Source organism: Phyllobates terribilis, unplaced genomic scaffold (assembly GCF_046119375.1).
Source record: "Phyllobates terribilis strain yellow unplaced genomic scaffold, ASM4611937v1 Scaffold_193__1_contigs__length_3613616, whole genome shotgun sequence".
NCBI lineage: Eukaryota > Metazoa > Chordata > Amphibia > Anura > Dendrobatidae > Phyllobates > Phyllobates terribilis.
This window is the reverse complement of record NW_027362953.1, coordinates 2,538,463-2,562,017: the sequence shown is the minus strand read 5'-3', so window position 1 is coordinate 2,562,017 and position 23,555 is coordinate 2,538,463.

Genomic DNA, 23,555 nt, shown 5'->3' with positions numbered 1-23,555 from the left:
CTTAACAAGACTGTTTTAAAGCCCCTTGGAAGAGTGGTGGAGGTCGCAGTGGATTAAATAGTAGTGTTGAGCCACCCCCGTAGTGTTCGAGTTCGGTTCGGTTCGGTTCGTCGAACTGTTCATCGAACTGTTCGTCGAACACCTTCGAACACCGTTAAAACCAATGGCAGGCAAGCAAAAACACATAGAAACACATAGAAAACACCTTCAAAGGTGTCCAAAAGCTGACAAACTGCTCAGAAGACACAACTAACACATGGAAAAGTGACAAGTACATATAGTCATGCGAAAAGAAAAGAGGTGGAGGAGTAAAAGGAGGGGGAGACACAGATATAGGCATGTCATGCGCTTCTAAAATCCAAAAAGTGAGAAGCCGACACGTTCAGTCCGCTCCTGCCCGTGCCACCTCCGTGTCGCCGGGTTTGTGCCAGAGCCGTGGTGAACCCTGACGGCCAGCCCCCCTCTCCCAATACTGGTGCCTGTCCGCTGGTGGGTCGAGCGAGCCCCCCTGTGGTGGAGGCAGCTCTAAGCTTTTTAATTTAAATTGTCTCTCTAATTTGAATGAATACACTTTAAATCCATTTACAAGGATCTATTGGAGGGCAAGTCTCATGCCAGTAGCCGCGTAATTCCAGCTCCAGTAGCGTCCACTAAAGCTGCTGCAGTTAAAAAGCTTTTATAAGGATCGAGCTCGGCTGTCCACCGCAAGGCATCCTACTGCCAGTCCCAGCCCCTATGCCTTGGGGTGCCTCCTGATGCTCTTCACTGAGTATCCCGTGGTCCCGAAGCATTTCCTTTGAAAAAATTAAGTGTCCAAACTACAGGTGGTGTAGCTTGCTTAACAGCCGGGATAATCCGCTGACTAGCAGACACTGCTACTAGGCACAAAGTATTTCCTGGGCTAGATGCAGTTAAAAATTTGTAATTATATACTCTCGTTGGATGCTGAGAAAGCATTCCATAGAGTCTCCTGGCACGCCATATATGATTCTCTTAAAAAGCTTGGGGTAGGGGTCTAGGGGACCCTTTTATAGCCAAAATCACGGCCCTGTATCACAATACGTCACCTAGGCTGAAGATAACTGGAACTGTAGCACCCTGAGGGCTCGTTTGCTACAGAGGTATTGCACCTCACCCAGAGGTGTGATATCTCACTCTCAGGTAAGGATGGAGTGTGGATCAGGACCCCGACACCTGCATGCATTACACCACATTGCCGTGGGGCAGGGAGACCAATATGCCCCTGAGATGGGCACGACAGTCACTGACCCTGGCTGGAGTGGGGGGAGGGAACACTGAGGAAGGGGAACCCTGTAGTGCAGGAGCAGGGAGGAAGCAGTTCCTGGGTGCATTGATAAGGGAGTATAAAAGGTGGGCACCATATTAGTTCAGAGCAGAGAAGTCTGAGCAGAAGTGACAGGGAGCAGGGGCTCTGCATGAGCTCTGCTCCGGAGGCGGGCCTAGTAACACAGGCCCAGGCCTGGAAGAGGGAGAAGGAAGGAAGAAGAGCGGAGAAGGCTCCAGGAACGAGGAATGAAGGGATCCCAGGGTTGCGGACGGGCGAGTCGCCACCGCACGCCCGAATCCACCTGCGTAGAGGGGTCAGGCCAAAGGGGGAGACCGGTCCCTGAAACTAGTGGAGGCTGGAAACGACCCTCAGCTAGAAACCGGAGGCTGTGACATTTACACCCGCTAGGAAGGCACCACATAGGGTCAGGGAAACTGGTGCCAAGTTTACCAAGAGGAGGCCCGAGGCAGCCGGACAGAAGCGTTGGTAAGAAAGGCCAGACAAAGGACACACAAAGGGGGTCCTGTGAAGCGCTCCAAAGTTATCTGGGAGTTGTCTGAGCCCCTCACCTGGTGAGCACAGTACGACGTGGGCAGCCATTACCTGCAGACGTGGTCTGGATAATAAGAACTGTGAGTAAAGGCCCTGGACTGCATCACTGACTCCGTGTCGTTACTGCTGCTGCCCTGCACCATCACCCCCATCCTCCGCATACACTGCCCTGAGGCTATACTCCTCCCGTGGGGAGTTATGCTACGCTCTGCTGCACCCACAACACCAGCCTCAGCGGTCTGCCCTGCAGCGGCGGTTCACTCTGACCGCAATCCACGGGTGGCGTAGTCGGACATTTAAACATCAAAACCACATAAATAGTTCCGCCACTGGTTTGACCACCCTGAGCCACGGAACCGGGTCGCCGCCACGAAGACTACAACCACCAGCATCCACCAAAAAGGGTCCGGCTCCGGGTGTCCCAAGGCCCAGGGGGTGTGTCAGAACATTTTCATCACCTTTCACAATCACCAATGGGACAAGGCAGGGATGTCCTCTGTCCCCTCTCTTATACATCCTAGTGACAGAGCACCTGCTCTCATCAATTCGTCATAACCCCAATATTAGGTGGATTGAGGTGGGAGGCACCGAGTACAAGTGCTCTCTATTTGCTGATGATGTCCTAGTATATATCACTCAATCACATATATCCATCCATGCTGTTATGGCTGAAATAGATCACTTTGTTACATGGTCAAATTTTAAAATCAATCAAGTCTGAGGCCCTCGATGTCTCCCTCCCCAAATCCATATAGGATTCCATCCAGTCCAACTTTCCCTTTGCCTGGCCCTCACAGGGTATCAAATACTTAGGAATTCCTATTCATAGAGACCTCTCCCATCTATGTTATCTTAATTTTGGGCCCTTTATTGAACAACTCCATACAGACCACGGTTGGCAAGTTAGAACTGTAAGATTCACTACGTGAACCACTGGTGTTTTGTGGAAAAGCACATGTACACTGTGTTCCAAATTATTATGCAAAAAGTGTTTAGGAGTGATAAGGGAAGAATTTGTTTGTTTGTCAGTTAAACTCATTGATGGTGATGTGTGTCAGGGCTCTTTATATCACTGTAAGCAATTGCAGACACATGTGCTAATTAGTTTGGCAGGTGTGTCCAATGAAAGGCAAGACTACTTAAGAAGGCTGTCTCACATTATTAAGCAGCCTACATTTTCTGCCAAAATGGGAAAGAAAAAGGATGTGTCGGCTGCTGAGAAGCAACAAATTGTGGAGTGTTTAGGTCAAGGCATGACTACAATCAACATTGTGCGATGATCAGGATGAAGTGTCTTGGCAATCAAGAAGTATGTAGCTGATTCACAGTACACACGTGTGCGTGCTGATAAGGGCAAATTGAGGACTCTTTCCTACAGGCAATTACGTCAGGTTAAAAGAGCAGCGGCAAAAAAGCCTTGTCATAGCAGCAGACAAGTTTTTGAAGCTGCTTGTGCCTCCAACGTCCCCCGAACAACAAGATGCAGGGTCCTTCAGAGGTTTGCAGCTGTGCATACGCCATCCTGTCGACCTCCTCTATCCACTTCACACAAGCAGAAACGGCTCCAGTGGGCCAAACATTACATGAAGACTGATTTCAAAACTGTTTTGTTCACGGATGAGTGCCGTGCAGCGCTCGATGGTCCAGATGGATGGAGTGGAGGATGGCTGGTTGATGGACACCCCACGCAAACACGGCTACAGCGCCAACAAGGAGGAGGTGGAGTAATGTTTTGGGCTGGAATCATGGGGAGAGAGATTGTCGGCCCCTTTAGGATCCCTGAAGGCGCTAAAGATGAACTCCATAATGTATGTGGATTTTCTCAAACAGCACTTCCTGCCATGGTTCAAGAAGAAGAACCGTGTATTTCACAGGAAGATCATTTTTTTGTATGATAATGCACCATCTCATGCTGCACATAAAACATCTGCATCTCTGGCTGATATGGGCATAAAAGGGGACAAACTTATGGTGTGACCCCCATGCTCCCCTGACCTCTACCCCATTCAGAACCTCTGGAGCATCATCAAAAGGAGTGTCTATGATGACGGGAGGCAGTTCACATCTAAGCAACAGCTCTGGGAGGGTATTCTGTCCTCATGCAAAACAATTGAAGCAGAAACCATCCAAAACCTGACAAATTCAATGGACGAGAGAGTTCAGAAGCTCCTTTTGAACAAGGGGTCCTATGTGAAAATGTAACATCACCTAGAATAAAGTTTTGAGTTGAAAACTGTTTGATTTCAGTTTCTAATAACCTGCTAATGCTTATAATTTCAAAAATGACCATTTTTTTGGTCTTTATTAAAATGAAAAGGTTGATCGAAAAGTTTGGGGGATCTAAGAGTGTGGCAACCCAGTAGTCATGATTACTTCAAATTCTGACAATATGAGGGTCATGTTGCAGGTAGTGCAGCAAGAAGGCACTTATGTGTCTTGCGCATCTCGGAGCCCCAAAATTATTTTCCGGGCTAGATGCAGCTAAAAATTATTATTAATTTTAAATCTGGTGGAGCTTAGTATAGATGGCCTAATAGGATCAGTGCTGCACACTGCTACAAAGCCCAAATTATTTTCCAGTCAAGATACAGATAAACATGATTAGTAATTTTAAATCTGGTGGAGCTTATTATAGATGGCCTAATAGAATCAGTGCTGCACACTGCTACAAAGCCCAAATTATTTTCCAGCCAAGATACAGATAAACATGATTAGTAATTTGAAAGCTTAAAACGGTTGGTAGGGTGATTTTAACCAATCATCAAGCTTTTACTCTCCCCAGGATGACACAGGGGTAGAAAAGTCATTTCGGATCCATGATTTGTTCATCTTTATGAACGTGAGTCTGTCTACATTATCAGTGGAGAGCCGCGTGCGCTTATCTGTCAGCACACCACCAGCAGCGCTGAACACACGTTCAGACAGAACGCTGGCTGCGGGGCATGACAAGACCTCCAAGGCGTAAGTGGCTAGCTCCGGCCATTTATCCAGATTGGAAGCCCAAAAAGAGCAAGGGTCCAGTGACACAGTCATGGCTTCAATGTTTACTTGGAGATACTCCTGTACCATCGTCTCTAGGCGTTGACTATGTGTCAGACTTCTTGTCTCCTGTGGCCTTGCAAAGGATGGGCTAAAAAAGTGGTGAAATGATTCCGCAAAATTGATGTTACCAGCAGATACTGTGGTTCTGTTACGGTTTGAGTGCTGAACACTTGACGGTCCCACGGTTGGCAAGTTGGAACTGTGAGATTCACTACGTGCACCACTGGTGTTTTGTGGAAAAGCACATGTAAGATTCTGCAACAGTCTCTGCTGATACTCCTGCATGCGTGCATCCCTTTCTATGGCAGGAATAATTTCTGCAAATTTACTTTTGTACCGGGGATCTAACAGTGTGGCAACCCAGTAGTCAGGATTATTTCTAATTCTCACAATTCGAGGGTCATGTTGCAGGTAGTGCAGCAAGAAGGCACTCAAGTGTGTTGCGCATCCAGGAGCACCAAGTCCCTGTTGTGTTGGTGGCGAGGTAACAATCATGCTTCCTTCCTCTGTCCTCTCCCCCCAACCTCGCACAACAGAAATGTGATCAAGGTCTCCCTCGTCTGATGAGTCTTCCATCAGTTCGTCCTCCAATCCTTCCTGGGCTCCTGCACCTTCCTCACTAGTTTGGCTGCTACCATGCGCCCTGGTAAAACCATCTCCCCCACCCTCACATGCCTGCCTCCTTGGTGCTGCCGACCGTCTGGACCTTGCAGATGTTAGCCCTTCCGCATACAACTCCTCCTCCTCTACTTCCTCCACCTCCTCTTGTGCCACCACCTGACTCCGAATTCTGTTTAACATGTGCTCCAGCATGTAAATCACCGGAATAGTCATGCTGATAATGGCATCGTCAGCACTAAACATCTTCGTCGCCATTTCAAAACTGTGCAGAAGGGTGCATAGGTCCCTGATCTGAGACCACTCCTCCAGCGTGATTTGCCCCACCTCTGGATCTCGTTGGCCCAGGCTATACGTCACAACGTATTGCACCAGGGCTTTTCGGTGCTGCCACAGTCGCTGCAACATGTGCAGAGTTGAATTCCACCGGGTAGGCACGTCGCATTTTAGCCGGTGAAGTGGCAGGCCCAACGACTTCTGTAGAGATGTAAGTCGCTGAGCTGCGGGATGCGAACGGCGGAAGTGAGCACACAGCGACCGTGCCCTCTGCAGAAGGCCATCTAGTCTGGGATAGTGGGCTAAAAATTGCTGGACAACCAGGTTCAACACGTGAGCCATACAAGGCACGTGTGTGACATTGCCCCGGCGAAGGGCCGCACCCAGGTTTGCAGCATTGTCGCACACGGCCTTCCCTGGTTTCAGGTCCAGTGGAGACAACCATTCATGAAATTGGTTCCCCAGAGCTGACCACAACTCCTCAGCTGTGTGACTCACATTTCCCAGACATTTCAAAGTAAAAACCGCCTGATGACGTTGAGCCCTACTGCCAGCATAGTAAGGAGGTGTGCAGGATCCCTTCTGCGCAGTTAGAAAGCTTGTGGCATGACCAGACAGGCTTTGGGTGCAGGTGGAAGACCGAGAGGAGGTTGAGGAGGCAGAAGCAGTGGAGGAACTTTGACATAAAGAGGATTGACGCAAAACTCGTGCGTACGGCAAGACTTGGACAGCAGCCCCTTGTCCTGCTGTCACCATAGTTACCCAGTGCCCAGTCAGCGACATGTAACGCCCCTGTCCATGTCTACTCGTCCAAGTGTCTGTAGTGAAATGCACCCTGTCACACACAGAGTTTCTCAAAGAAGCGGTGATGTTGTGTGCGACATGCTGGTGGAGCGCAGGCACACCTTTCTTTGAGAAGTAGTGACGACTGGGCATCTGGTACTGGGGCACTGCGACGGACATAAGGTCTCGAAAATCCTCTGTGTCCACCAGGCGGAAAGGCAGCATTTCTGTAGCCAAGAGCTTGCAGATGGTGAAATTCAACCTCCAAGCTTTCTCATGGCTAGGAGGAAATGGTCTTTTACTTGTCCACATCTGAGGGACCGAGGGCTGGCTGTTGTGCTTAGACGGGGTTGATAAGGGTGTCCCCGGCAAACTGCCGGTCTGTGAGGAAGATGCAGGCGGACATGTTAGGTTGCCTTGATCCAAAGATGGTGCTATCGATGTCGGACAGCGCTCAACACCAGCTGGTGTTACCACCTCCAAAGAAAATGATGACCTGCCAATCACGCTGGCTGTTGCGGGTAAAGAGGTGGCAGGTCTGCGCCCCAAAACAGGTGTGACTGCTGTCCCCCCAGTCACAGAGGATGAAGAGGCCGCGGATGCACAAGATATGGCAGACAGCGGTTGGACCGGCCGGCTAGGCCGCATTGTAGCACACTGAGCTTCCCACTGCAACTTATGCTTCATGTCCATGTGTCGGTTCATGCATGAAGTACTCAAACTATGTATTTTTTGGCCTCTACTTAGCTTTTGCTGACAAATGTTACAGATAACACGAGTTGGGTCATCTTTATTGATCTGAAAAAATGCCCAGGCTATGCAAGGCTTAGCACCCATGCGACCTGAAGAGCCACCACGACTTGTGGTGAGAGGCAGAGTTGTGTTTGAGGATGCAGTTGTTGACGTGCTTCCAGTACTACGTCTCTGTCCAGGAAGGCGCAACCTGACCTCGTCGTCACTAGCATCTTCCTCCACCTCCTCTGCTGACCTCATCTCTTGGCTGACTGTGGGTTGACAGTAAGTGGGATCTCCAACCTCATCATCATCACCCTGTGCGTTATCACACCCGTCGTCCTCAGAGCCAACCTGTTCCTGCCCTGACAAAAAACTAAAGTTGTCGCTCCAATCAGGTATTTGAGTCTCATCATCGTCTTCCTCATTGTCTCCACCAACAGGAGTTACAGTTTGGGAATGAGGGTCTACATTATGGTCAGAACCTTCTGAGTCTGGTCCTGGATCCGACTCATAAAGATTCTGGGCATCAGTGCAGATCATTTCCTCGTCTGGATTCACAGAAGCGCTGGAGTCGACCTCTGATTCCCAGGCTATAGTATGAGTAAACAGCTCTGCAGACTCAACCATCTGTTCTACCTCATACTCAGACGGGCAGCTGGAGATTTGGGAGCTGTGAGGAAGCAAGTGCGATTGGGGTGACACCTTTGAGGACTGGAGTATTTGTGATGTTAAAGTTGATGTGGAGGAGAGCCCACTTAAAGGAGCACTTGATATCCGTTGAAGCACCTGCTGTTTTTGTGCCTCATCTGGAATTTGTAGCGATTCAGAGCTAGATGCAGAAAAAAATTATATTCAGTTTGCAACCTGATGGAGGTCAGTATCTATGGACTAATAGAACAAGTCCCACACACAGCTAGAAGGCCAAATATTTTTTCAGAGGTAGATGCAGATAAAAATTATTTTTAATTTGCAGCCTGATGGAGGTCAGTATAGATGGACTAATAGAGAAAGTCCCACACACTGCTAGAAGGCCAAATATTTTTTCAGAGCTAGATGCAGACAAAAAATTATTTGGAATTTGCAACCTGATGGAGGTCAGTATAGATGGACTAATAGAACAAGTCCCACACACATCTAGAAGCCCAAATATTTTTTCAGAGGTAGATGCAGAAAAAAATTATATTCAGTTTGCAACCTGATGGAGGTCAGTATAGATGGATTAATAGAACAAGACCCACACACAGCTAGAAGCCCAATATTTTTTCAGAGGTAGATGCAGAAAAAAAATATATTCAGTTTGCAACCTGATGGAGGTCAGTATAGATGGACTAATAGAGAAAGTCCCACACACAGCTAGAAGGCCAATATTTTTTCAGAGCTAGATGCAGATATAAATTAGTTTTAATTTGCAACCTGATGGAGGTCAGTATAGATGGACTAATAGAGAAAGTCCCACACACTGCTAGAAGGCCAAATATTTTTTCAGAGCTAGATGCAGACAAAAAATTATTTTTAATTTGCAACCTGATGGAGGTCAGTATAGATGGACTAATAGAGAAAGTCCCACACACTTCTAGAAGGCCAAATATTTTTTCAGAGCTAGATGCAGAAAAAAATTATATTCAATTTGCAACCTGATGGAGGTCAGTATAGATGGACTAATAGAATGATGCTATGCCCAAAAGATTTTACTTCACTAGCTGCAGTAAAAAAATTGGTATTCTACACACAGGTGGTATATCTTGCAACACAGATAGGCTACTCCACTGACTAACACACTCTGCAATAGGCCAAAAAGGATTAGCTTTGCTAGATTCAGCCAAATGCTGTGAAAAAAACTTGCACAGCACTGGCACAGACCTGCCTGGCAAAAACTGATAGGAACTGATGTAACCTAGTCCTGAAAAGGACTGCAATTACAATTAGTCTTTACTCCCACAACCTATCTATTTAAGAGCACAGACCTGCCTGATAAAAGTCGTAGGAAATGCTGTAACCTCGTCCTTAAAAGGACTGCAATCACAACTATTCCCTACTAGTGTTGAGCCACCCCCGTAGTGTTCGAGTTCGGTTCGTCGAACACCCGTGTGTTCGCCGAACTGTTCGTCGAACTGTTCGTCGAACACCTTCGAACACCGTTAAAACCAATGGCAGGCAAACAAAAACACATAGAAACACATAGAAAACACCTTCAAAGGTGTCCAAAAGCTGACAAACTGCTCAGAAGACATAACTAACACATGGAAAAGTGACAAGTACATATAGTCATGCGAAAATAAAAGAGGTGGAGGAGTAAAAGGAGGGGGAGACACAGATATAGGCATGTCATGCCCTTCTAAAATCCAAAAAGTGGATGCTGAGAAAGCATTCCATAGAGTCTCCTGGCACGCCATATATGATTCTCTTAAAAAGCTTGGGGTAGTGGTCTAGGGGACCCTTTTATAGCCAAAATCACGGCCCTGTATCACAATACGTCACCTAGGACTGAAGATAAATTGGAACTGTAGCACCCTGAGGGCTCGATTGATACAGAGGTATTGCACCTCACCCAGAGGTGTGATATCTCACTCTCAGGTAAGGATGGAGTGTGGATCAGGACCCGACACCTGCATGCATTACACCACATTGCCGTGGGGCAGGGCGACAAATATGCCTCTGAGATGGGCACGACAGTCCCTGTCCCTGGCTGGAGTGGGGGGAGGGAACACTGAGGAAGGGGAACCCTGTAGTGCAGGAGCAGGGAGGAAGCAGTTCCTGGGTGCATTGAGAAGGGAGTATAAAAGGTGGGCACCATCTTAGTTCAGTGCAGAGAAGTCTGAGCAGAAGTGGCAGAGAACAGGGGCTCTGCATGAGCTCTGCTCCGGAGGCGGGCCTAGTAACAGAGGCCCAGGCCTGGAAGAGGGAGAAGGAAGGAAGAGGAGCGGAGAAGGCTCCAGGAACGAGGAATGAAGGGATCCCAGGGGTGCGGACGGGCGAGTCGCCACCGCACGCCCGAATCCACCTGCGTGGAGGGGTCAGGCCAAAGGGGGAGACCGGTCCCCGAAACTAGTGGAGGCAGGAAACGACCCTCAGCTAGAAACCGGAGGCTGTGACATTTTATGTGGCGCAGCCCCTCGCTACACCCGCTAGGAAGGCACCACATAGGGTCAGGGAAACTGGCGCCAAGTTTACCAAGAGGAGGCCCGAGGCAGCCGGACAGAAGGGTTGGTAAGAAAGGCCAGACAAAGGACACACAAAGGGGGTCCTGTGAAGCGCTCCAAAGTTATCTGGGAGTTGTCTGAGCCCCTCACCTGGTGAGCACAGTACGACGTGGGCAGCCGTTACCTGCAGACGTGGTCTGGATAATAAGAACTGTGAGTAAAGGCCCTGGACTGCATCACTGACTCCGTGTCGTTACTGCTGCTGCCCTGCACCATCACCCCCATCCTCCGCATACACTGCCCTGAGGCTATATTCCTCCCGTGGGGAGTTATGCTATGCTCTGCTGCACCCACAACACCAGCCTCAGCGGTCTGCCTGCAGCGGCGGTTCACTCTGACCGCAATCCACGGGTGGCGTAGTCGGACATTTAAACATCAAAACCACATAAATAGTTCCGCCACTGGTTTGACCACCCTGAGCCACGGAACCGGGTCGCCGCCACGAAGACTACAACCACCAGCATCCACCAAAAAGGGTCCGGCTCCGGGTGTCCCAAGGCCCAGGGGGTGCATCAGAACATTTTCATCACCTTTCACAATCACCAATGGGACAAGGCAGGGATGTCCTCTGTCCCCTCTCTTATACATCCTAGTGACGGAGCACCTGCTCTCATCAATTCGCCATAACTCCAATATTAGGTGGATTGAGGTGGGAGGCACCGAGTACAAGTGCTCTCTATTTGCTGATGATGTCCTAGTATATATCACTCAATCACATATATCCATCCATGCTGTTATGGCTGAAATAGATCACTTTGTTACATGGTCAAATTTTAAAATCAATGCAGCGAAGTCTGAGGCCCTCGATGTCTCCCTCCCCAAATCCATATAGGATTCCATCCAGTCCAACTTTCCCTTTGCCTGGCCCTCACAGGGTATCAAATACTTAGGAATTCCTATTCATAGAGACCTCTCCCATCTATGTTATCTTAATTTTGGGCCCTTTATTGAACAACTCCATACAGACCACGGTTGGCAAGTTAGAACTGTAAGATTCACTACGTGAACCACTGGTGTTTTGTGGAAAAGCACATGTACACTGCGTTCCAAATTATTATGCAAAAAGTGTTTAGGAGTGATAAGGGAAGAATTTGTTTGTTTGTCAGTTAAACTCATTGATGGTGATGTGTGTCAGGGCTCTTTATATCACTGTAAGCAATTGCAGACACCTGTGCTAATTAGTTTGGCAGGTGTGTCCAATGAAAGGCAAGACTACTTAAGAAGGCTGTCTCACATTATTAAGCAGCCTACATTTTCTGCCAAAATGGGAAAGAAAAAGGATGTGTCGGCTGCTGAGAAGCAACAAATTGTGGAGTGTTTAGGTCAAGGCATGACTACAATCAACATTGTGCGATGATCAGGATGAAGTGTCTTGGCAATCAAGAAGTATGTAGCTGATTCACAGTACACACGTGTGCGTGCTGATAAGGGCAAATTGAGGACTCTTTCCTACAGGCAATTACGTCAGGTTGAAAGAGCAGCGGCAGAAAAGCCTTGTCATAGCAGCAGACAAGTTTTTGAAGCTGCTTGTGCCTCCAACGTCCACCGAACAACAAGATGCAGGGTCCTTCAGAGGTTTGCAGCTGTACATACGCCATCCTGTCAACCTCCTCTATCCACTTCACACAAGCAGAAACGGCTCCAGTGGACCAAACATTACATGAAGACTGATTTCAAAACTGTTTTGTTCACGGATGAGTGCCGTGCAGCGCTCGATGGTCCAGATGGATGGAGTGGAGGATGGCTGGTTGATGGACACCCCACGCAAACACGGCTACAGCGCCAACAAGGAGGAGGTGGAGTAATGTTTTGGGCTGGAATCATGGGGAGAGAGATTGTCGGCCCCTTTAGGATCCCTGAAGGCGCTAAAGATGAACTCCATAATGTATGTGGATTTTCTCAAACAGCACTTCCTGCCATGGTTCAAGAAGAAGAACCGTGTATTTCACAGCAAGATCATTTTTTTGCATGATAATGCACCATCTCATGCTGCACATAAAACATCTGCATCTCTGGCTGATATGGGCATAAAAGGGGACAAACTTATGGTGTGACCCCCATGCTCCCCTGACCTGTACCCCATTCAGAACCTTTGGAGCATCATTAAAAGGAGTCTCTATGATGGCGGGAGGCAGTTCACATCTAAGCAACAGCTCTGGGAGGGTATTCTGTCCTCATGCAAAACAATTGAAGCAGAAACCATCCAAAACCTGACAAATTCAATGGACGAGAGAGTTCAGAAGCTCCTTTCGAACAAGGGGTCCTATGTGAAAATGTAACATCACCTAGAATAAAGTTTTGAGTTGAAAACTGTTTGATTTCAGTTTCTAACAACCTGCTAATGCTTATAATTTCAAAAATGACAATTTTTTTGGTCTTTATTAAAATGAAAAGGTTGATCGAAAAGTTTGGGGGATCTAAGAGTGTGGCAACCCAGTAGTCATGATTACTTCAAATTCTGACAATATGAGGGTCATGCTGCAGGTAGTGCAGCAAGAAGGCACTTATGTGTCTTGCGCATCTCGGAGCCCCAAAATTATTTTCCGGGCTAGATGCAGCTAAAAATTATTATTAATTTTAAATCTGTTGAAGCTTTAGTATAGATGGCCTAATAGATGGCTGCACACTGTTACAAAGCCCAAATTATTTTCCAGTCAAGATACAGATAAACATGATTAGTAATTTTAAATCTGGTGGAGCTTATTATAGATGGCCTAATAGAATCAGTGCTGCACACTGCTACAAAGCCCAAATTATTTTCCAGCCAAGATACAGATAAACATGATTAGTAATTTGAAAGCTTAAAACGGTTGGTAGGGTGATTTTAACCAATCATCAAGCTTTTACTCTCCCCAGATGACACAGGGGTAGAAAAGTCGTTTCGGATCCATGATTTGTTCATCTTTATGAACGTGAGTCTGTCTACATTATCAGTGGAGAGCCGCGTGCGCTTATCTGTCAGCACACCACCAGCAGCGCTGAACACACGTTCAGACAGAACGCTGGCTGCGGGCCATGACAAGATCTCCAAGGCGTAAGTGGCTAGCTCCGGCCATTTATCCAGATTGGAAGCCCAAAAAGAGCAAGGGTCCAGTGACACAGTCGTGGCTTCAATGTTTACTTGGAGATACTCCTGTACCATCGTCTCTAGGCGTTGACTATGTGTCAGACTTCTTGTCTCCTGTGGCCTTGCAAAGGATGGGCTAAAAAAGTGGTGAAATGATTCCGCAAAATTGATGTTACCAGCAGATACTGTGGTTCTGTTACGGTTTGAGTGCTGAACACTTGACGGTCCCACGGTTGGCAAGTTGGAACTGTGAGATTCACTACGTGCACCACTGGTATTTTGTGGAAAAGCACATGTAAGATTCTGCAACAGTCTCTGCTGATACTCCTGCATGCGTGCATCCCTTTCTATGGCAGGAATAATTTCTGCAAATTTACTTTTGTACCGGGGATCTAACAGTGTGGCAACCCAGTAGTCAGGATTATTTCTAATTCTCACAATTCGAGGGTCATGTTGCAGGTAGTGCAGCAAGAAGGCACTCATGTGTGTTGCGCAACCAGGAGCACCAACTCCCTGTTGTGTTGGTGGCGAGGTAACAATCATGCTTCCTTCCTCTGTCCTCTCCCCCCAACCTCGCACAACAGAAATGTGATCAAGGTCTCCCTCATCTGATGAGTCTTCCATCAGTTCGTCCTCCACTTCTTCCTGGGCTCCTGCACCTTCCTCACTAGTTTGGCTGCTACCATGCGCCCTGGTAAAACCATCTCCCCCACCCTCACATGCCTGCCGCCTTGGTGCTGCCGACCGTCTGGACCTTGCAGATGTTAGCCCTTCCGCATACAACTCCTCCTCCTCTACTTCCTCCACCTCCTCTTGTGCCACCACCTGACTCCGAATTCTGTTTAACATGTGCTCCAGCATGTAAATCACCGGAATAGTCATGCTGATAATGGCATCGTCAGCACTAAACATCTTCGTCGCCATTTCAAAACTGTGCAGAAGGGTGCATAGGTCCCTGATCTGAGACCACTCCTCCAGCGTGATTTGCCCCACCTCTGAATCTCGTTGGCCCAGGCTATACGTCAGAACGTATTGCACCAGGGCTTGTCGGTGCTGCCAGTCGCTGCAACATGTGCAGAGTTGAATTCCACCGGGTAGGCACATCGCATTTTAGCCGGTGAAGTGGCAGGCCCAACGACTTCTGTAGAGATGTAAGTCGCTGAGCTGCGGGATGCGAACGGCGGAAGTGAGCACACAGCGACCATGCCCTCTGCAGAAGGCCATCTAGTCTGGGATAGTGGGCTAAAAATTGCTGGACAACCAGGTTCAACACGTGAGCCATACAAGGCACGTGTGTGACATTGCCCCGGCGAAGGGCCGCACCCAGGTTTGCAGCATTGTCGCACACGGCCTTCCCTGGTTTCAGGTCCAGTGGAGACAACCATTCATGAAATTGGTTCTCCAGAGCTGACCACAACTCCTCAGCTGTGTGACTCACATTTCCCAGACATTTCAATGTAAAAACCGCCTGATGACGTTGAGCCCTACTGACAGCATAGTAAGGAGGTGTGCAGGATCCCTTCTGCGCAGTTAGAAAGCTTGTGGCATGACCAGACAGGCTTTGGGTGCAGGTGGAAGACCGAGAGGAGGTTGAGGAGGCAGAAGCAGTGGAGGAACTTTGACATAAAGAGGATTGACGCACAACTCGTGGGGACGGCAAGACTTGGACAGCAGCCCCTTGTCCTGCTGTCACCATAGTTACCCAGTGCCCAGTCAGCGACATGTAACGCCCCTGTCCATGCCTACTCGTCCAAGTGTCTGTGGTGAAATTCACCCTGTCACACACAGAGTTTCTCAAAGAAGCGGTGATGTTGTGTGCGACATGCTGGTGGAGCGCAGGCACACCTTTCTTTGAGAAGTAGTGCCGACTGGGCATCTGGTACTGGGGCACTGCGACGGACATAAGGTCTCGAAAATCCTCTGTGTCCACCAGGCGGAAAGGCAGCATTTCTGTAGCCAAGAGCTTGCAGATGGTGAAATTCAACCTCTTAGCTTTCTCATGGCTAGGAGGAAATGGTCTTTTACTTGTCCACATCTGAGGGACCGAGGGCTGGCTATTGTGCTTAGACGGGGTTGATAAGGGTGTCCCCGGCAAACTGCCGGTCTGTGAGGAAGATGCAGGCGGACATGTTAGGTTGCCTTGATCCAAAGGTGGTGCTATCGATGTCGGACAGCGCTCAACACCAGCTGGTGTTACCACCTCCAAAGAAAATGATGACCTGCCAATCACGCTGGCTGTTGCGGGTAAAGAGGTGGCAGGTCTGTGCCCCAAAACAGGTGTGACTGCTGTCCCCCCAGTCACAGAGGATGAAGAGGCCGGGGATGCACAAGATATGGCAGACGGTGATTGGCCCGGCCGGCTAGGCCGCATTGTAGCACACTGAGCTTCCCACTGCAACTTATGCTTCATGTCCATGTGCCGGTTCATGCATGAAGTACTCAAACTATGTATTTTTTGGCCTCTACTTAGCTTTTGCTGACAAATGTTACAGATAACACGAGTTGGGTCATCTTTATCGATCTGAAAAAATGCCCAGGCTATGCAAGGCTTAGCACCCATGCGACCTGAAGAGCCACCACGACTTGTGGTGAGAGGCAGAGTTGTGTTTGAGGATGCAGTTGTTGACGTGCTTCCAGTACTACGTCTCTGTCCAGGAAGGCGCAACCTGACCTCGTCGTCACTAGCATCTTCCTCCACCTCCTCTGCTGACCTCATCTCTTGGCTGACTGTGGGTTGACAGTAAGTGGGATCTCCGACCTCATCATCATCACCCTGTGCGTTATCACACCCGTCGTCAACAGAGCCAACCTGTTCCTGCCCTGACAAAAAACTAAAGTTGTCGCTCCAATCAGGTATTTGAGTCTTATCATCGTCTTCCTCATTGTCTCCACCAACAGGAGTTACAGTTTGGGAATGAGGGTCTACATTATGGTCAGAACCTTCTGCGTCTGGTCCTGGATCCGACTCATAAAGATTCTGGGCATCAGTGCAGATCATTTCCTCGTCTGGATTCACAGAAGCGCTGGAGTCGACCTCTGATTCCCAGGCTATAGTATGAGTAAACAGCTCCGCAGACTCAACCATCTGTTCTACCTCATACTCAGACGGGCAGCTGGAGATTTGGGAGCTGTGAGGAAGCAAGTGCGATTTGGGTGACACCTTTGAGGACTGGAGTATTTGTGATGTTGAAGTTGATGTGGAGGAGAGCCCACTTAAAGCAGCACTTGATATCCGTTGAAGCACCTGCTGTTTTTGTGCCTCATCTGGAATTTGTAGCGATTGGCGTGGCCGTAAGAAAGGGATCTTATCACATTGTCCGCTAAAAGAAGTAGACATTTTAGTTTGGCTGGAAGATGGTCTTTCTTCTGCAGATGTTACTGTTGCTTTAACACCTACCCCACGGACACAACCTTTTTTCCCCTTCCCAACACGCCTATTCCCCTTTCCACCAGCAGCAGGCCTTTTTCCACTCATTTTGGTGGTTAACTAATTCACAACTCTGGAGTTGTTTGCACAAAAAAACAATGGATGGTAACCGAGCAGAACTGAGTGGCCAAACTGTGGTATTAGGCCAAAACTATTGGCTGGGTTAGATGCAGAAAAAAATTATTTTGAATTTGCAACCTGATGGAGGTCAGTATAGATGGACTAATACAAATAGTCCCACACACAGCTAGAAGCCCAAATATTTTTTCAGAGGTACTGTAGATGCAGATAAAAATTAGTTTTAATTTGCAACCTGATGGAGGTCAGTATAGATGGACTAATAGAGAAAGTCCGACACACTACTAGAAGGCCAAATATTTTTTCAGAGGTAGATGCAGAAAAAAATATATTCAGTTTGCAACCTGATGGAGGTCAGTATAGATGGACTAATACAAATAGTCCCACACACAGCTAGAAGCCCAAATATTTTTTCAGAGGTACTGTAGATGCAGATAAAAATTATTTTTAATTTGCAACCTGATGGAGGTCAGTATAGATGAACTAATAGACCAAGTCCCACACACTGCTAGAAGCCAAATATTTTTTCAGAGCTAGATGCAGAAAAAAATTATATTCAATTTGCAACCTGATGGAGGTCAGTATAGATGGACTAATAGACCAAGTCCCACACACTGCTAGAAGCCCAAATATTTTTTCAGAGCTAGATGCAGAAAAAAATTATTTTTAATTTGCAACCTGATGGAGGTCAGTATAGATGGACTAATAGACCAAGTCCCACACACTGCTAGAAGCCCAAATATTTTTTCAGAGCTAGATGCAGAAAAAAAATATTTTTAATTTGCAACCTGATGGATGTCAGTATAGATGGACTAATAGACCAAGTCCCACACACCGCTAGAAGCCCAACTATTTTTTCAGAGCTAGATGCAGAAAAAAATGATATTCAATTTGCAACCTGCTGGAGGTCAGTATAGAAGGACTAATAGAACAAGTCCCACACACTGCTAGAAGCCCAAATATTTTTTCAGAGCTAAATGAAGAAAAAAATTATTTTTAATTTGCAACCTGATGGAGGTCAGTATAGATGGACTAATAGACCAAGTCCCACACACTGCTAGAAGCCCAAATATTTTTTCAGAGCTAGATGCAGAAAAAAATTATTTTAATTTGCAACCTGATGGAGGTCAGTATAGATGGACTAATAGACCAAGTCCCACACACCGCTAGAAGCCCAACTATTTTTTCAGAGCTAGATGCAGAAAAAAATTATATTCAATTTGCAACCTGCTGGAGGTCAGTATAGAAGGACTAATAGACCAAGTCCCACACACCGCTAGAAGCCCAACTATTTTTTCAGAGCTAGATGCAGAAAAAAATTATATTCAATTTGCAACCTGCTGGAGGTCAGTATAGAAGGACTAATAGAACAAGTCCCACACACTGCTAGAAGCCCAAATATTTTTTCAGAGCTAAATGAAGAAAAAAATTATTTTTAGTTTGCAACCTGATGGAGGTCAGTATAGATGGACTAATAGACCAAGTCCCACACACTGCTAGAAGCCCAAATATTTTTTCAGAGCTAGATGCAGAAAAAAATTATTTTTAATTTGCAACCTGATGGAGGTCAGTATAGATGGACTAATAGACCAAGTCCCACACACCGCTAGAAGCCCAACTAATTTTTCAGAGCTAGATGCAGAAAAAAATGATATTCAATTTGCAACCTGCTGGAGGTCAGTATAGAAGGACTAATAGACCAAGTCCCACACACCGCTAGAAGCCCAACTATTTTTTCAGAGCTAGATGCAGAAAAAAATGATATTCAATTTGCAACCTGCTGGAGGTCAGTATAGAAGGACTAATAGAACAAGTCCCACACACTGCTAGAAGCCCAAATATTTTTTCAGAGCTAAATGAAGAAAAAAATTATTTTTAGTTTGCAACCTGATGGAGGTCAGTATAGATGGACTAATAGACCAAGTCCCACACACTGCTAGAAGCCCAAATATTTTTTCAGAGCTAGATGCAGAAAAAAATTATATTCAGTTTGCAACCTGATGGAGGTCAGTATAGATGGACTAATAGAATGATGCTATGCCCAAAAGATTTTACTTCACTAGGTGCAGTAAAAAAATTGGTATTCTATACACAGGTGGTATATCTTGCAACACAGATAGGCTACTCCACTGACTAACACACTCTGCAATAGGCCAAAAAGGATTAGCTTTGCTAGATTCAGCCAAATGCTGTGAAAAAAACTTGCACAGCACTGGCACAGACCTGCCTGGCAAAAACTGATAGGAACTCATGTAACCTAGTCCTGAAAAGGACTCCAATTACAATTAGTCTTTACTCCCACAACCTATCTCTTTAAGAGCACAGACCTCCCTGATAAAAGTCGTAGGAAATGCTGTAACCTAGTCCTTAAAAGGACTGCAATCACAACTATTACCTACTCCCAAGCTATCTGTATATTTGTGCGAAAATTGGCTTGAAATTAACAAGGTATAGCGCACACAGCAACAGCGGTGCCGTCTAACACGCAGCTGCAGCAGTGAGAAAATGGTGGCGACGGGGAAAATGGCTTGGTCTTATAGGGCAAGGACATGTGACATACACTGCCAATGACACATGCCCTTGCTTGTGTGAAAAAAAGCACTTCGCTCCGTGTGTGCGCTGCTGATAGGCTGACAGATTGCACCTCCCCACTGCAAATGCGGGAAAGAGAAAAAAAAATGGAGATCTTCATTGTTCCTGCAGAGATCCATCCCCTGCCCCTCCCCCCACCCCGCTGTACACTCAAACTGCGTATTAACATTAATTTTCATCATTACTGAGAAAAAATCCAGTTATGATTTTGGTGCACGAACAGTTATCGAACATAACCTCGAACAGCCGAATTTTTCTCAAATTGTTCGTGTTCGCCGATCGGCTCGAACACCGCCCAAAACAGCTCGAATTTGAGATTGGCGAACAGTTCGAGTAGAACAACGCTCATCTCTATTCCCTACTCCCAAGCTATCTGTAGATTTGTGCGAAAATTGGCTTGAAATTAACAAGGTATAGCGCACACAGCAACAGCGGTGCCGTCTAACACGCAGCTGCAGCAGTGAGAAAATGGTGGCGACGGGGAAAATGGCTTGGTCTTATAGGGCAAGGACATGTGACATACACTGCCAATGACACATGCCCTTGCTTGTGTGAAAAACAGCAGTTCGCTCCATGTGTGCGCTGCTGATAGGCTGACAGACTGCACCTCCCCACTGCAAATGCGGGAAAGAGAAAAAAAATGGAGATCTTCATTATTCCTGCAGAGATCCATCCCCTGCCCCTCCCCCCACCCCGCTGTACACTCAAACTGCGTATTAACTTTAATTTTCATCATTACTGAGAAAAAATCCAGTTATGATTTTGGTGCACGAACAGTTATCGAACATACCCTAGAACAGCCGAATTTTTCTCAAATCGTTCGTGTTCGCCGAACGGCTCGAACATCGCCCAAAACAGCTCGAATTTGAGATTGGCGAACAGTTCGAGTCGAACAACGCTCATCTCTATTAAATAGACAATATCAATGCCCCTTAGAAGAGAGGTGGAAGTCGCAGTGGAATAAAAAGACATTGTCAATGCCACTTGGAAGAGTGGTGGAGGTTACAGTGGAATAAAAATACAATATCAATGCCCATTGGAAGAGTGGTAGAGGTCGCAGTGGAATTAAAACACAAAATCAATGCCCCTTGGAAGAGTGGTGGAGGTTACAGTGGAATAAAAAGACAATATCAATGCCCCAATGGAGAGTTGTGGAGGTCACTGTAGTTTAACAAGGTGGTCTTAACGCCCCTTGGAAGAGTGGTGGAGGTCGCAGTGGAATAAATAGTCAATGTCAATGCCCCTTGGAAGAGTGGTGGAGGTTAGAGTGGAATAAAAAGAAAATGCCAGTGCTCCTTGGAAGATCTGTGGATTTCAGAGTGGTTTAAATTGACGGTTTTAATGCCCCTTGCAAGAGACGTGGAGGTCACAGTGGATTAAAAAGACAATATCAATGCCCCTTGGAAGAGTGGTGGAGGACGCAGTGGATTCAAAAGACAATATCAATGCCCCTTATAAGAGTGGTGGAGGTCGCAGTGGAATAAAAAGACAATATCAATGCCCCGTGGAAGGGACGTGGAGGTCACAGTAGCTTCACAAGACGGTTTTAATGACCCTTGGAGGAGAGGTGGAGGTCGCAGTTGATTAAAAAGACAATATCAATGCCCCTTGGAAGAGTGGTGGAGGTCGCTGTGGAATAAAAAGACAATATCAATGCCGCTTGGAAGAGTGGTGGATGTTACAGTCGAATAAAAAGACAATATCAATGCCTCTTGTAAGAGCTGTGGAGTTCAGAGTGTTTAACCAGACTGTTTTAATGCCCCTTGTAAGAGACGAGGAGGTCACAGTAGCTTAACAAGACTGTTTTAATGCCCCTTGGAAGAGTGGTGGAGGTCGCAGTGGATTAAAAAGACAATATCAATGCCCCTTAGAAGAGTGGTGGAGGTCGCAGTGGAATAAAAAGACAATATCAATTCCACTTGAAAGAGATGTGGAGGTCGCAGTGGAATAAAAAGACAATATCAGTGCCTCGTGGAAGAGACTTGGAGGTCACAGTATCTTAATAAGATGGTTTTAATACCCCTTGGAAGAGAGGTGGAGGTCGCAGTGGATTAAAAAAGATACTATCAATTCCCCTTGAAAGAGTGGTGGAAGTTACAGTGAAATAAAAAGACAATATCAATGCCCCTTGGAAGAGTGGTGGAGTTCGCTGTGGAATAAAAAGACAATATCAATGCCCCTTGGAAGAGCTGTGAAGTTCAGAGTGGTTTTACCAGACGGTTTTAATGCCGCTTGGAAGAGACGTGGAGGTCATAGTAGCTTAACAAGATGGTTTTATTGCCCCTTGGAAGAGTGGTGGAGGTTACATTCTAATAAAAAGGCAATATCAATGCCCCTTGGAAGAGTGGTGGAGGTTACAGTGGAATAAATAGACAATATCAATGCCCTGTAGAAGAGACGTGGAGGTCACAATAGCTTAACAAGATGGTTTTAATGCCCCTTGGAAGAGTGGTGGAGGTCGCAGTGGATTACAAAGACAATATCAATTGTTATGCACACGCCCGGGCTGAGCGGCGTGTGCGTGTTTATGGTAGTGATTCCACTGGACCGTGCCGGAGAGTGAATGCCTGGAGGGGCATAACTAGGTATTCACCCGATCCGACCAGGGTCGCACGACGGCATACGACGCCAGTGCACCAAGGAGGAACCGAGCAGAGGGACCAGGTGCTACTCCAGGACAGACCCCGGACACGGCTGTTGACCCACACAGGGGAATACAGGAACAGACTGGTAGGCTGGCACACAGACTGGTGGGTATAGGCAGGCACGACTGGAATGCAGGCAGGCGGGTATGCAGGCAGGCGGGTATGCAGGCAGGCGGGTATGCAGGCAGGCGGGTACAGGCAAGCACAGCTAGAGTGCAGACAGGAAGGCACTAGCAGGTAGGAACACAGGCGGGATAGGACCCAGTACACACCGGGACTCAGGAACAATACAGGCAGAGGGGTACAGGCAAGCACAGCTAGAGTGCAGACAAGGCAGAGCAGGGAGGACAGGGCTCTGTTCACACGGAACAGACAGGAAGGGAAAGACAGAGCCAGATACTCACAGAGTACTTGCAGAGAAGAAGCGAGTGGACCACAAACTCACAAACGGGAGTACAGAGACAACAGGCAGGAGTTAGGTACGAGTTCAGACTCTGCAGAAAAAGGAAGGGAACGGACATAGAGGCAAAACAGGTAAAGAATAGGAGAGAGTTCAGACTGGAACTGAGTGTACGGAAGAGACCGACACTGCAGCAATATACAGGAGCGGGTCTGGGAATACGGCCTCCAGAGAGGCAGGACGAACAGGCAAGGAGCGTGTTCAGACAAGATACAGGAGCGGGTCTGGGTAAACGCCCCCAGAGAGGCGGGACAAACAGGCAAGGAGCGAGTTCAGACAGGACAGACAAGATACAGGAACGGATCTAGGAAATCAGCCCCTAGAAGGCAGGAGGAACAGGTTAGGAGCGTGTTCAGACAGGCCTGGAAATACAGCCTCCAGGAAAGGCAGACAGGAGAACAAAGAACGGGACCTGGCACCTTCAGAGTGCAAGCACACACTGAAGGAAACGCTATGCTCAGGCAGGGAAAGATGGGAGCGGCTGAGCTATATACCAGGTGACAGACAGCAATAGGCTGAGGACGCACAAGGGGTGTGACCCACAGCAGGTACAAAAAGCAGGAAGTGATCGGGCGCCGCCCTTAAGCAGCAGAAACAGACACAGACACAAACAGACAGCATGGAGGGAAGCCAGAGAGACATTCTGGGCAGGAGATCAAGTGCGCCCTCTTGCACAGTGGGAGATGGACCACTATGCAAGGACGCCGCCAGGTATGTTACATCAATGCCCCGTGGAAGAGTGGTGGAGGTTACAGTGAATTAAAAAGACAATATCAATGCCCCGTTGAAGAG